The following is a 12,968-nucleotide window of genomic DNA, read 5'->3' on the forward strand; positions in this document are numbered from 1 at the left end:
AGACACCAATCTGCCGTTCCATGCTGGTTGCCCTGGTCTTCAGTAGAACAAACCCTTGCCGAGTGGAACTTTTACTCTGCTTCCCACACCCACTATAGAACCAGACATTCGCAGTCTACTAAGGGCTCCTTTTGAGACAGGTTTTTGCCATATAACACAGGGACTCACCCTCCTGCCCCAGCCATCTAGAGACTGGCATTAGAAGTGCACACCATCACACCCCACCTTCTCACCAAAGCAGAAGCAATCTATACTGTTCACAAATGTATCAGTAACATCTTACCATTCACTCTTCAGCCCCATACAACCAAATACTGTGTTCCCTTTATTGCGTCATCTGGGTGGCATGACAGCCATAAGATACTTGTAACTAACCTTTTACTATACATTAAACATCCCTTGGATCAGTGCCTAGAAGCAGAATGTGTTAAGATTTTTGCAATTTTTGGTGGAAAGGGATGTTTGTTTCTGTACAGTAAGTAGTTTTGTTGTTTAGAAACGGTCTCAGGATGTAGCCCTCACCAGAACCTCACTGTGTAGGCAAGGCTGGATTCATCTGCTGGCATGTGCTACCACAGCTGGAAAGGGGTTCCTGTAGGCTTTACATACAGAGCAAGGGACTCTCGGCACTTTAATGTACTCACTTTGACTGTTAACACTCACATTGTCATGAGGCATTTTCTACTTGTGGCAGCATGCCAATGCCCTAAAGTTTCAGATTTGGAACCTTTTGGACTTAAGACTTTCAGAAAAAGTCTAACCTTCAATTCACAACCATGTGCCTCAGTTCCAAATACTGGGACAGGGTGTATGCCAGCATGCTTGACTCTAAATTACTTTTTAAAAATTGTTTATTATGTATATATGAGTGCTCTATTTCCATGTACAGCTGCATGCCAGAAGAGGGCATCAGATCACATTATAGATGATTGTAAGCCACCGGGTGGTTGATGGAAATTGAACTCAGGACCTCTTGGAAGAGCAGCTCTTAAGCACTGGGCCATCTCTTTAGCCCTCTCACTTACTTTTAACAATGCAGTGACATTATCTTGAAGGCACCCAACTCATTGTTATTACTCCTATACATAAAGTACTCAGTTGATTTTGTGTTTGTGTTTGTGACTTCGATGGCCAAAGGAAAAGAACTATTAAAGGATAAGCAAAAAAATTAAAGAAGCACTTGCTTGTAATCCCAGCACTCTGGGAAGCAGAGGGAAGGGGGTCTCTGTGAGTTCAAGGCCAGCCTGGTCTACATAGTGAGTCCACAGGGCAGCCAAGGCTACACAGAGAAACCCTGTCTTGAAAAACCAAATAAATAAGTAAATAAATACAGTTAAAAATCCCAGTCAAGTGGCCTCCTAACTAACATTGTGCCACTAAAAGTCCTTATATCCCAGAGGGGCATCCCTGTAAATCCAGCTGTTCTGGATAAACATCAGCTCAGAGGAGGATAGAAAAGGCAGGCCTGTGGAGGGGAAACCAGGGCAAGGCTAGAAACCAGAGACAGGACTGTAAAGGGATCTGGGATCCTAGGTAGTAGTAAAGACTCTGAGTTATACCTAAAAATCTATGACGTTTACAAACAATGCTCCAAAGAACTAAGAAAGTCTTTAAGAATCTGTTCCCTTTTCACTGCTATACAGGGATAAAATATTTAGCCATCATTTTACTAAGTGTATTAAAATATATTTACATAGTACATTTTGGCTATAAGCAAGTCAGTTTTAGCTAACTTGAGTCCATTTATCTGTGAGAAAAAGCACATACAAAAAAGATACATGACCAGTGCAACAGCAAGACAACACAATATACCAATAATATAACTCAAAAAGTTCCAAATTCCTTTCCAAATACCATGAGGCACATCCACTCCCTGAATCAGAGAGAGTGGAGTGTAAGGGGCAGGTGAGGGCCTGCAGTTTGCACATGCTAACTTCAACTCAGTGATGGAACACAGAAGGGATGCAGTCTGTTTTACAACTGAAGACAAAGATGCATACTCCATAAAGAAACATATCAATACGTAGAAAACAATGTCTCCTTAAAAATATTTAAAATCATCATTGCAAAAGATCATTTTTAGTAACTTAAAATCTGTGCAATCAGCTGGGGCAATGGTGGTGCACAGCTTTAGTCCCTAGCACCCAGAGAGGTAGAGGCAGGGGGATATCTGTGAGTTCAAGGCCAGCCTGTTCTACAAAAAGAGTCTAGGACAGCCAAGGCTGAAAACCATGTCTGGAAAAACAAAACAAAATTTGTACAATAATCTAGAGAACAATACAAAGTATTAACCAAGGGGGCATGTAGGCACAGCTCAGCAGACACCTGCCTAACACACAAAACTCGGACTTAATCCCCAACACCACAGTGGAAATCCTAGCCATGAAGTCCTGGTGTTAAGGAAGCAAGCATGTGAAAACACCAAGAAAAACTGGTAATCTTGAACAATTTCCAAAATACTTGTTGTCTGCTGGTTGGTTTGTTTTTCCAAAACAGAATCTCTCTCTGTAGTCCTGGCTGTCCTGGAACTCAAGAGGTCTGCCTGCCTCTGCCTCCTATGTGCTGGGATTAGGGCTTCTCCACAGTATTTGTAATAACACAAAAGACCAATCTGGACGTTGTTCAAGTAGGACCAAGCTATGAATTACATACTTTTACCTTGAGATTTTTAAGGTCCACCCTTCTTTCCCGGGGACTTCATGCCGGTCAAGTGAGCAGTAGCCTTTGGCAGTACAACTTCTCAGTTGATACTGACAACATCCCAACTTACTCATCCAAACCTGCCTGACGACCATGTCCTGATGAAAACTCTGCCCACTGCAATTATTAGAATTTACAAAGTTATTACATAATTAGATAATCAGCTGCGGAGAGAATGTCCACCTACAGGGTGCGAACGCAGACCAAGTAATTGATAGATTAACCTTTCAGATTTGACAAGTTCCCAGGAGCCAATCCTTTTCACTCTTCAATACACACAAAATAAAAGGAAGCAAATGTAACACCTGACTGGCTTAGTTTTACACTCAGTGGAGGCCACTTTCCTGCAAATACTGTGGCTGGGCCTGGGAGACGTGCAGATCCGCCAGTCTTTCCTGCCTGGGCATCCAACAGCAAACACCAGCGTGTCTTGTGGAGCTGACATACAGAATACACTGTGACTCAGTTTTCAGTTGTATTTCAATTGATAGAAACTCTTTTTTTGCCCATATTGCCAGCCTGGTCAGAGGAGGAGGCCTGGCTGCTCATCCGCCCAGCTTCCCTCTTCCTGAGCGCTTGCTCCTACAGCGCTCTACTGAAAACTGGGCAACTCACACTCTTGACTGGATCTTCTTGGTCTGACACTCTAGGACGATGATGTAGTGGCTTAAAAATCTTTCTATGGGCCCCGCCCCCATAGCTCTCTTACCACATAGCCGACCTCAAACCCAAGGAACCCACTGTATTTTCTTTATTGTTATAGGCACAAGTTGAGACAAAAGTATTCCATAATTATTTATTGAACGAGTACACTAACTGAGAGTTTCAAAAACATACTTTTATTGGTACTGAAATATCCACTTTTCACTACATAGTCAACTTCATTTTCATTTTGAGATCCATGCCTCAACTTTATGAGACAGAATTACAGGTGTATACTTTGGTACCTGACTTAAGAAACTCACTTTTAAATTTAAATCATTTTTTTTTTCTCTTGAAGTTCCCCTCTCATCAGTTTCTGAAATAAAGCCAGCACTTGGAATCCTACAAGCATCCTCAGACCCCACACCACACCGATGTTCAAGTTGCTGATAAAACACTGGAGATTCTGCATGAAACCTAAACACCACATCCTACTACCAATTTAAATCATGAGTTATTTAAAATCTAATTAGATGCCACACACACATGAGCTGTAACATATTGCTTAGAGAGTAGCATGAAAAACTCTGTACATTGAATAATTTTGAGTATTTCCAACTGAATGTTGACGGAAATCCATGAATTTGGAACGTGGAGTGAAAGGGCCAACTGCACTGGATGCCAACCACTGTATACAAATACTTTGATACTGATGAGGATAAATAAGATACAGGCACAACAACTGAATACACATATGCTTACAGAGTACAGAAATGCGAAGAGGTGTTGAAATCTCACTTGGGAAACCCACACCGTTATCGGGGAGACAGGGGTCACATCAAACACTGGCGAACTGAAGTGGGAGGTTCAATGACTTGAGAAGACTGTGGGCAAATCAAATAAAGCTTTCCAGTTGAAAATACAACTGTTTCATTCCAGATGTGAAGCTACTATAATTGAAAAAGGGACTAGATGTTACTTCTTTAAAAAGATGCACTCAACGACGACTGTGGCGACACTTACAAACACAATAGGATGGTTAGCCTATTGTCATGGTATCAATAACTAATGACAATACCTTGAAAACAATCTATCTATGCATGTGCCCATTTTGCCTGCATATATGTCTGTGCACCATGTGCATGGAGACCAGAAGAGTGTGCTGGATTTCCTGGAAATGGAACTAACAGATTGTTGTGAGCGACCATACGGATGACCTGGGAATCAAACCCATGCTTGTAACCCTTGAGCCATCTTACCAGCCGAGGATACTATTTATCAAACAGAAAAGATTTTTACAGGTTTTTCGTTTTGTTTTTAAATCCCAGCAAGGCAGTTAAGCGCCTAACTTGCAGGAAAAGAGAAGACATGATTCTCTTAAGGCTATGCTTCCCATCACTTACCTTCCACACTAGAAACTCTTGGAACACTGCAGCTTCCTCTTTCCTGGCAAATCTATGCAGCTAAATTCACACTGCATTACACATCAGGAACTTACGACAGCCTTTAGTCTTATTAAGTGCCCTAATGCTATGTGTCTGTGCATCCAAGTCACTGCTGCCTAAAGCATTACTATAAACCCAGTCTAAAATTTAGCTAAAATGTTACCATTCTAGTGCTTTCTTCCCAAATCTCTCCAGCACCCCTCTCCAAGACAGGGTCTCTCTGTGAAGCCTCGGCTGTCCTAGACTCGCTTTGTAGATCAGGCTGGCCTGGAACGCAGAGACCCGTCGGCCTCTGCCTCCTGCGTGCTGGGATTACAGGAGTGCACCACCATGCCTGACCCCCAAATTTCTCAAAACTGAGTATGTGTCTCCAGGTTTCAAGGTGCTTTACTAGCACTGGGCACTGCTGCGTGTACACGCACCTGTGCCAAGAGGAGGAGAGCAGGGCTTTGAGGAGGCCGTGCCTAGGCGTACAGGGCGGGCACCGCTGCCCTCAACGCACTTTCTGTGTCTCTTCTCACTAACACAGCACTGCTCTCCATATACACGAACTTGAAACCCTATCCACAGGGACCCGAGTTCGCAGATTTGCTCTATACCACACCTGGTCTTCAACTGGAGTCATTTAAACACTTAATAAGGACTTGCTAGGAAACAAGTGTCAATCACTATCTAATCCAAGAGGCTCCTACTTTCTTGGGGCTGCTATGTCTTTTCCTTCTTGTGATACTGGAAACTGACTTGTGAGCCTCAATGCTAGGCAAACCCACCACCATCGAGCTACATCCCTGCCATCTTTGTTGGTGGGAGTTTTCGTAAAACAGGGTCTTGTTTATTAACTCCTGTCAGCCTCCAGGGACCTGAGGATGACTTTGAATTTTGTGATGTACCTGACTTACCACTCCTAGCTGGCCTGGGATAAAGATGAACAACATTATACATTTAAAGAGAAACTTTGTATAACACATCCTTTTTCAAAAATGGAATATATACACCGTTTATGGATATTATCAAGCAGGTGAAAAGGACACAATGTAACTTACTTCCAGAAATCTAGAGGGTTCAACTCCTCCCTGACCTACCGCAAACACCTACTATTTTGTTCAAAGAAAACAGATTTTACACAAGTTTGCATGTGCAATGATGGATATTTAAACTACTTTTCTTCTTTCACAAGGCAGGGAGAGCAAGGGTTTTGCTCATGCTCAATTATACCCCAGCACTGAAAGCCAATGCTGTAACAGCCATAGTCTATATAATGGGAATCTAAGAAAACAAGCCGTAAGATAAAACACAGTCACTGTGCTTGACAATTCCATGTCAAGTTTCCAAAAGCAACAGATGCCAAGTACCCAAATAGTTGATTTGACTGACCCCAATATATCATAATTATCACCCCCACAAATAGCTAAAATAAAATATTTTACATTTTTATTGCTATTAGCCTTTCTGCATCTAGTCAGATACTCAATTTCCTTAAAAAAAAAATCTGTAATTGAACAGAAAGTAAAGATGCAAAACCATTTAAATACAATGTTCAGAGTATGATTAATACTGTACTCAAAAACATTACTTACAAAATGTAAAAAATAAGTCTCGCAGACTCGCTAAGTCCGCGTCCTCGCTCGCAGCCCCACACACTGAGGAGTGCAGTTCAAGCAAGCTTTACTTCATCTGTTACCCGCTCACACCTCACTCTACCAGCACGCGGTGTCTTCTTTCAAGAACGTTAAATTCTCTCTTCTCTGAAGAGGGTGGCGGCCACTGCTTCATTCCCTGCTACTACATGTTAAGCTGCTTGCATGGTATTTGCTCTTCAAGTGCAATGCACAAGCCCGTGGGTGTCCCTGGGAGGGCACTGGCCCATAGACCCCCACAGAGGAACAAGCCCACCTAGGCGGCAAGGCCCAACACAGCAACTGTAGGAGATCAGCTTTGTACGGAGAGTTCCAGACACTGCTAAAGCATCAGCAGCAACCGAGACAGGCTGTCTCTGTCTTCTATTAGTGCAGTACTCTAAAGCAGCCCCCACTCTGAGAACCATAGTTCCCAACAACCTATGCACACTGCATTGAGAGCTCAAGATGGGTATGAATCTTGAGGCTGAGTTTGCTTCACCTCTATTCTTTTCAGCACAGTTACAAACATATTTTATTTCAAGGCAGAAATTAAAAATATCAATACATGTCATTTTCCATATTGTCTAATTTTCCTTTGATTTTCAGAAAACTGCACTGGTTCCAAATAAATCTTGACATGTGGCAATACAAAGTTAAGCAACAATGTTAATTTCCCTGCTGTACACAAACCTAAATACAAGGAACAGGTTAAACATCATCTAGAACTTCAGTGTCTTGACACAGGGGTGAGGAGGAAAACCATGTCTGCAATCACGAGATTTCAGTCATCTTTGGGATGGCAAGCACTCATGTTCATGCCGTTTGCTTTTTAGAGTGCCGTCATCAGGACCAAGGACACAGCTCGAAGAACACACCTTCCTTGCCATTTCACTCAACTAAAAGTAAAGAAGTGACTTGGAGTCATCCAACTCCTTTTAGCTTGACAGGACTCCATTATTTTAATAAATGGGATTACCAACAGATAATTATAGTTTATTGTGTCAAAGAATTTAGTAGCTGTATAGTTTATTAGATTTAGTCTGTATGAATATAGCTCATTTGGAAACAGGTTCATGAGTAACCATCTTTATGTAGGCTAGGCCTATCTATATCTTAGTCCTGGTATTCTAAGAGGAATGAATATATTTGACTCTTGGGAAGTAAAAGATAGGAAAAGCACCCATTTGCATAATATCAAAAAGCTAGAAACACCTGCCTGGCAGTGGTAGTATACACCTTTAATCCCAGCACTCAGAAGACAGAGGCAAGAAGAGATCTCTAAGTTCAAGGCCAGCATGGTCTACAAAGTGAGCTCCAGGACCGCCATGACTACACACAGAAACCCTGTATTGAAAAAACAAAACAAACAGCTAGACCAGGGGCTGGAGAGAGGGCTCAGTGCTCAAGAGCTCTGGCTGTTCCTTCCGAAGACCTGGGTTCAGGTCCCAGCACCTACTTGGTAGTTACTACTATCTATAACTCCATCCTCAGGGAATCCAATTCCTGCTGACCACCACAGGCATCAGGCAGGCATGTAGTCCATAGATATACGCTCAAGCCAAACACATACATAGTTAAAAAAACAAAACAAAACAGGCTACTAATACAATGAAAAGGGCAACTTTCTTGATCGTGGATAAAAGAATCATCACAGAGCCAAATCTTATTTTAGGTAAGGAAAAAGAAAAAAAAAAAATCACAAAATGCTTCAACAATTTAAATTTCCTGGAGACAAATTTGAAACACTGAATCATCTATGTGAAGGGTGATCGCTGGAAGGCAAGGCAAAATCTGGATTCCAAACGAAGACACACGGATAACTGACCTAAGCCAATATATTATGATGTTCATAGTAAGTCTTAATATTTTGTTTTTTTATTTATTCTGAAATAGGGTCTCACTATGTGGCCCAGGCTGATCTTGCCTGCAGAGAGCTGGGTTATCACACCTGACCAGCCTTAATTTTTGAAACAAACTCTTGTCAATCTAATAACGATGGGTCCTCATTACAAACTGATTTTAAATTTTATTATACTACATAATTCTGAATTAACACATCTTTGTTGGTTTCTGAAACAAATTACTTATTTTCCTCTTGAATGCTTTGATGGACACAATTTTCTAACATAACTAATGAAAAATATGACTAGAAAACAAATGAAGATTGTTGAGAATACTAACAGACTTAGGAAACATGTGTATCAAAGTCAACCCATTGCTAATAGAGTAAAACGCTATCTTTCTAGGTATGTTCACTGAAATGTAAGGAAAGATTAGGACGTTTCCCAGTGCCTCTCTCTTTACCAGGCACTAAGTCCATACACATCAACACGAGGCTCACCTGTTAGGTTGTTTTATCACTAATATTAAAAAAGTTTTAGTGAGACTCTCAAAATGTACATATGCTTATGAGCACATGTGTGTGGAGGCAGAGGGACTACTTCAGATGCTCCCCACTGCTCACACCAAGACTGGATGACCACCAAGCTCAAGGAACATACTTGTTGCTACTTCCTCACAAAATACAGTCTATATCTTTTTCATTTTCATTAAGAAAGTTTGTGAATACAACAAAGCAGACTGGAAAAGTATAAAAAAACACGTTGATCTAATACGATGTGATTCAGGAGCGCATACGTTTGCTGACTGGGAATAGTAGTTTCAGTAGTGCTTTTTAACTGTTAGCAGCTAAAAATACTGGAAAAGAACAGGAGTTGTTAACAACCTACAATATATAGGGACATTAAGCTATAACCAAAAATAAAACAGACAAATCGCTACTTTACCTCTTTTTAGATGGTGCTAGGGATCAAATTGAGGGACAGGTGCACAGACCGTATGTTCTGACTGTCAGCCCTGTCTGTACCCTTCTGGGTAACAAAGTCTAACGTAGTACCCATGTGTGATCCCCAAACCACTGGTGTCTGTATCGTGTGAGAACTTGTTAGCAAGAAATGTCCATTCTTTGGTTCTGGGGTTTTACTGAAAATCAGAAACTGGGGTGGAGAGATCAGAATCTGTGTTTAAGGAGCCGCACAAGGATTCTCAACTATTCCAAAGGTCAGAGAAATACTGGTTTAAAGGGATGGTCATTGCTGCTGTCTCACATAGGACCCAATTTTCCCATTGTTTTATCCTTTAAAAAGGGTATTTCTTTTTATGTACATAAGTGTTTTCTTTGTATACCACCCACAGAGGCCAGAATGCAATGGATCCCCTGGAACAGAAGAAGCAGTTGACTGAAGCATCAAGGTAAGTCCTCTGCAAGGGCAGCCAGTGCTCTTAATGGCCAAGTCATCTTTCCAGCACCCCTCTGCCCAGAAACTCTGTTTGGTTAAGAAAACATGTATTGACAATTATTTCAGTAATCAGTTTTATTCTGCTAAATTGTTGGACCCAAAATTATAATAACGTGTAAAATAGTCAAACCCAGATATATGTAAAATTTTCCAACCAGTTCAAAGAATTAGTAAATTCAAGGCAAATTATTGCTACTGCTAACACCAAAAAGTTCAGAAACTACGATAAGATCCGTTTTTCTTATTCATAAACATCAGTTAACATTTAAGTCTAAAAAACTTGCAAAATAATTATCTAATGATTGAAAATACCCAAGGGAAAAAAATGAGCTCTAGTTACTGACAAAATGCACACAACAATATTTTATATATTTTTGTGTGATATTACATAACTTTCAAAACTCATTTACAAAGGCATTAAGAAAATTAAGATGTAGGAAACTCATAATGAAACACAGCAAAGTCAATAGGTATAGACGTACAGAGTTCTTTGAAAACCCACAAACGTGCAAAATTTTATTTAGCCTGGTTGATTGAAAAGTATAAAATATCTTTTTTCATAAAAAGGCTAGAGCACAGAAGAATTATTTATAAGACCTGGTAAGGATACAAACATGAAACAACAAATAAATGTGGCTTTTAAGTTTCAACACTAATGTATTTATGTAACTTACATGATACACTCAGTATACAGATAAATTAAATGGCTTTGTCTTTCACAACATCAGCCAGAAAAACCCTGGTAAGATCATCAGTGCTAGCAAAAACTGCTCATATGTGGCATTTAAGAAAAGGCTCTATATACTGTTCTTACTGACCAAATTTTAAAATATGGGAGAAATAAAAAACGTATGTTTACATTAAGTATGCATGAATTTAATTCTACCCAATTTTAGTGTTATTTTTGATCTGGGAATTGAGGAAGTTAATAGTCTAAAATACACGATTATGTCACACTATAAATATTAAGCAACACTCATGAGAGAGGTTTTCTTATTTTATGTGTGTGTGTCCTGCCTGCAAGTTTGTCTGTGCACCTCTCGACCAGGTGACTGCAGAGGCCAGACAGAAACAGTGGATGCCCTGGAACTAGAGGTAAAAGCAGTTATGTGCAGTCTGGAACTAGGAAACAGAGCTAGATCCTCTCAGAGTAGCCAGTGCTCTTAACCACTGACCCATCTCCCCAGCCACTAGTAGTGACATTTTAAAGCACTGAAAATGAACAACTCTGACTTAGCCATCTTTAATTGTCCTGCAGAGAGGGACACAGTAGCAGCAATGGTCATTTCAAACCATACAACAATATGTCTGAAGCTATCTTTTTGCAATGTGCATTTATGTCTGAATACTGGCTGTACTGAAAATTTCAGTAACTCAGACCTGGAAATAGGTTAGTTCTGTTATTCAAAATGTAAGAAAACACAACATTAACCATGTAAATACACATTTAACAGTGAAGAGAAACTTTTAGAGGTACTTTAAAATCCAGATACAGTTTTACAGAAACAACAAAATGTCAACAGACCCTGGAGTTTTAACTTTCTTCAAATTTTAAAGCTGTGTGCTTGCGCATTTGCGCGACCGCTCGTGTCTGTCTGTCTGTCTCTCTCCCTCCCCCCCTCCCTCTTTTAGGCACACTTTCTCTGTTTGTCTTGGATGCTCTGGAACGTACTTTGTAGACCAGGCTGGTCTCATAGAGATCTGCCTGTCTCTACCTCCCTGGGAGTAAAGGCCACCATTACCTAGCTAAACCTTTAATCACTATTTAGTAATCTGGAAGCCACTATCACACAAGAATCACTATGCTTGTGACACAGAAAGAGTTATTTTATTCCATTTTTTTGAGACAGGATTTTTGTTACACAGAGCCCTGGCTGTCCTGGACTCTCTTTGTCAACCAGGCTGCCTCAAACTCACAGAGAACCACCACCTGCCTCTTCCTCCCAAGTGCCGGGATTAAAGGCGTGTACCACTATGCCTGGTGAAACTGAGCTTTTGAATCTTAAACATAAATGTTACTTCCAATTTCTGTAAACATAAAATAATGTCATACTGAAATGCATTTTGATTTGACATACACAAATTAACACACCACATGAAGTTGTTCTAAAAATGTTGGGTTTTTTTTAGGAGCTATATGTAAAAAGTTACCTACATCTATTTGCTTCCCCCCACCAAAAAACAAAACAAAGCAAAGCAAAATCTTTCCTTGCCGATAGATATCTAGCTAGGAAGTGAACACAAGACACCAGTAACTTTTGCACCCGAGCGGAAACTGTCAACTGTCTCCTTTTCTCTCCGTGGTGCTGGAGAATGGCCACAGGGCCATGGCAGCTGGGCAAGCACTCTGTCTAATGAGCAACCCTGACTACAGACTGCACTTTCCTTACTGTCTGTAACTGGCTGGTGGGACTAGCAATATAGCCCAAACCAGCCTTCAACTTGAAATAGTCCTCCTGGGTGCAGGGATTGTAGGCATGTGCCACCACACTTGATAGGCCTTTGGCTTTCTAATTTTATTTAAGGTTTTGTGTTTTAGTTTTCTGTTGGTGGCTGGGGCAAGGGGTTTTATCTTATGTACCCACATGTGTGTGGCGTATGCAGTCAAAAGAAAACTGGTGATGGCCAGAGACTGTTCTCTCCTCCCCGTGTGTATTCTAGTGCTTGAAGTCAAGCTGTCAGCATTGGTGCTAAGTGCCTTTATCAATGAGCCTGCTGTCAGTTTAAGTTTATAATTCAATATCTTTGTGGCCTTAATATTTAACTACCATGTGACTCTTCAGGAACACTTATGTTGTACTGACATAAGAGTTTCATGTATCCCAAACTGGCCTTCTATAACCAGCTGTGTAATTAAGGATTGTTGGAACACAGTACAAGAATGGAGTTGTGTGAGAAATCTAAGTACTGGTGAGAAAATTCCAAGAAAACAAGACAAGAGTTTTGTGACCTCATTTTCTTGAAAACACAGAATTTTCCTTGGACTGTGTTTGTTTCCCTCCTAGGTGTAGCTTAAGTCAGCTTACTCATCACAACTGTTTGTTACTTATTTATACACCTTTATGAAAAAATATGTTTTGCCAAATGCAGCTTGTCCTTGTGGCTGTACACTTTACTCATGTGACTGGTTTAAAGGCTCAGTCTAAACTGTCTGGCGTCTGAGTAAAGTTGGCTATCATGAGACTCTAGTCCACCTCCGTTGTTGGCTCCACTTCCTAGGTCCCAACACCTCTAGAGTAGTAAACAAGACGAAGAGCTTTTGT

This window comes from Acomys russatus, chromosome 3 (assembly GCF_903995435.1).
Source record: "Acomys russatus chromosome 3, mAcoRus1.1, whole genome shotgun sequence".
NCBI classification, from domain to species: domain Eukaryota; kingdom Metazoa; phylum Chordata; class Mammalia; order Rodentia; family Muridae; genus Acomys; species Acomys russatus.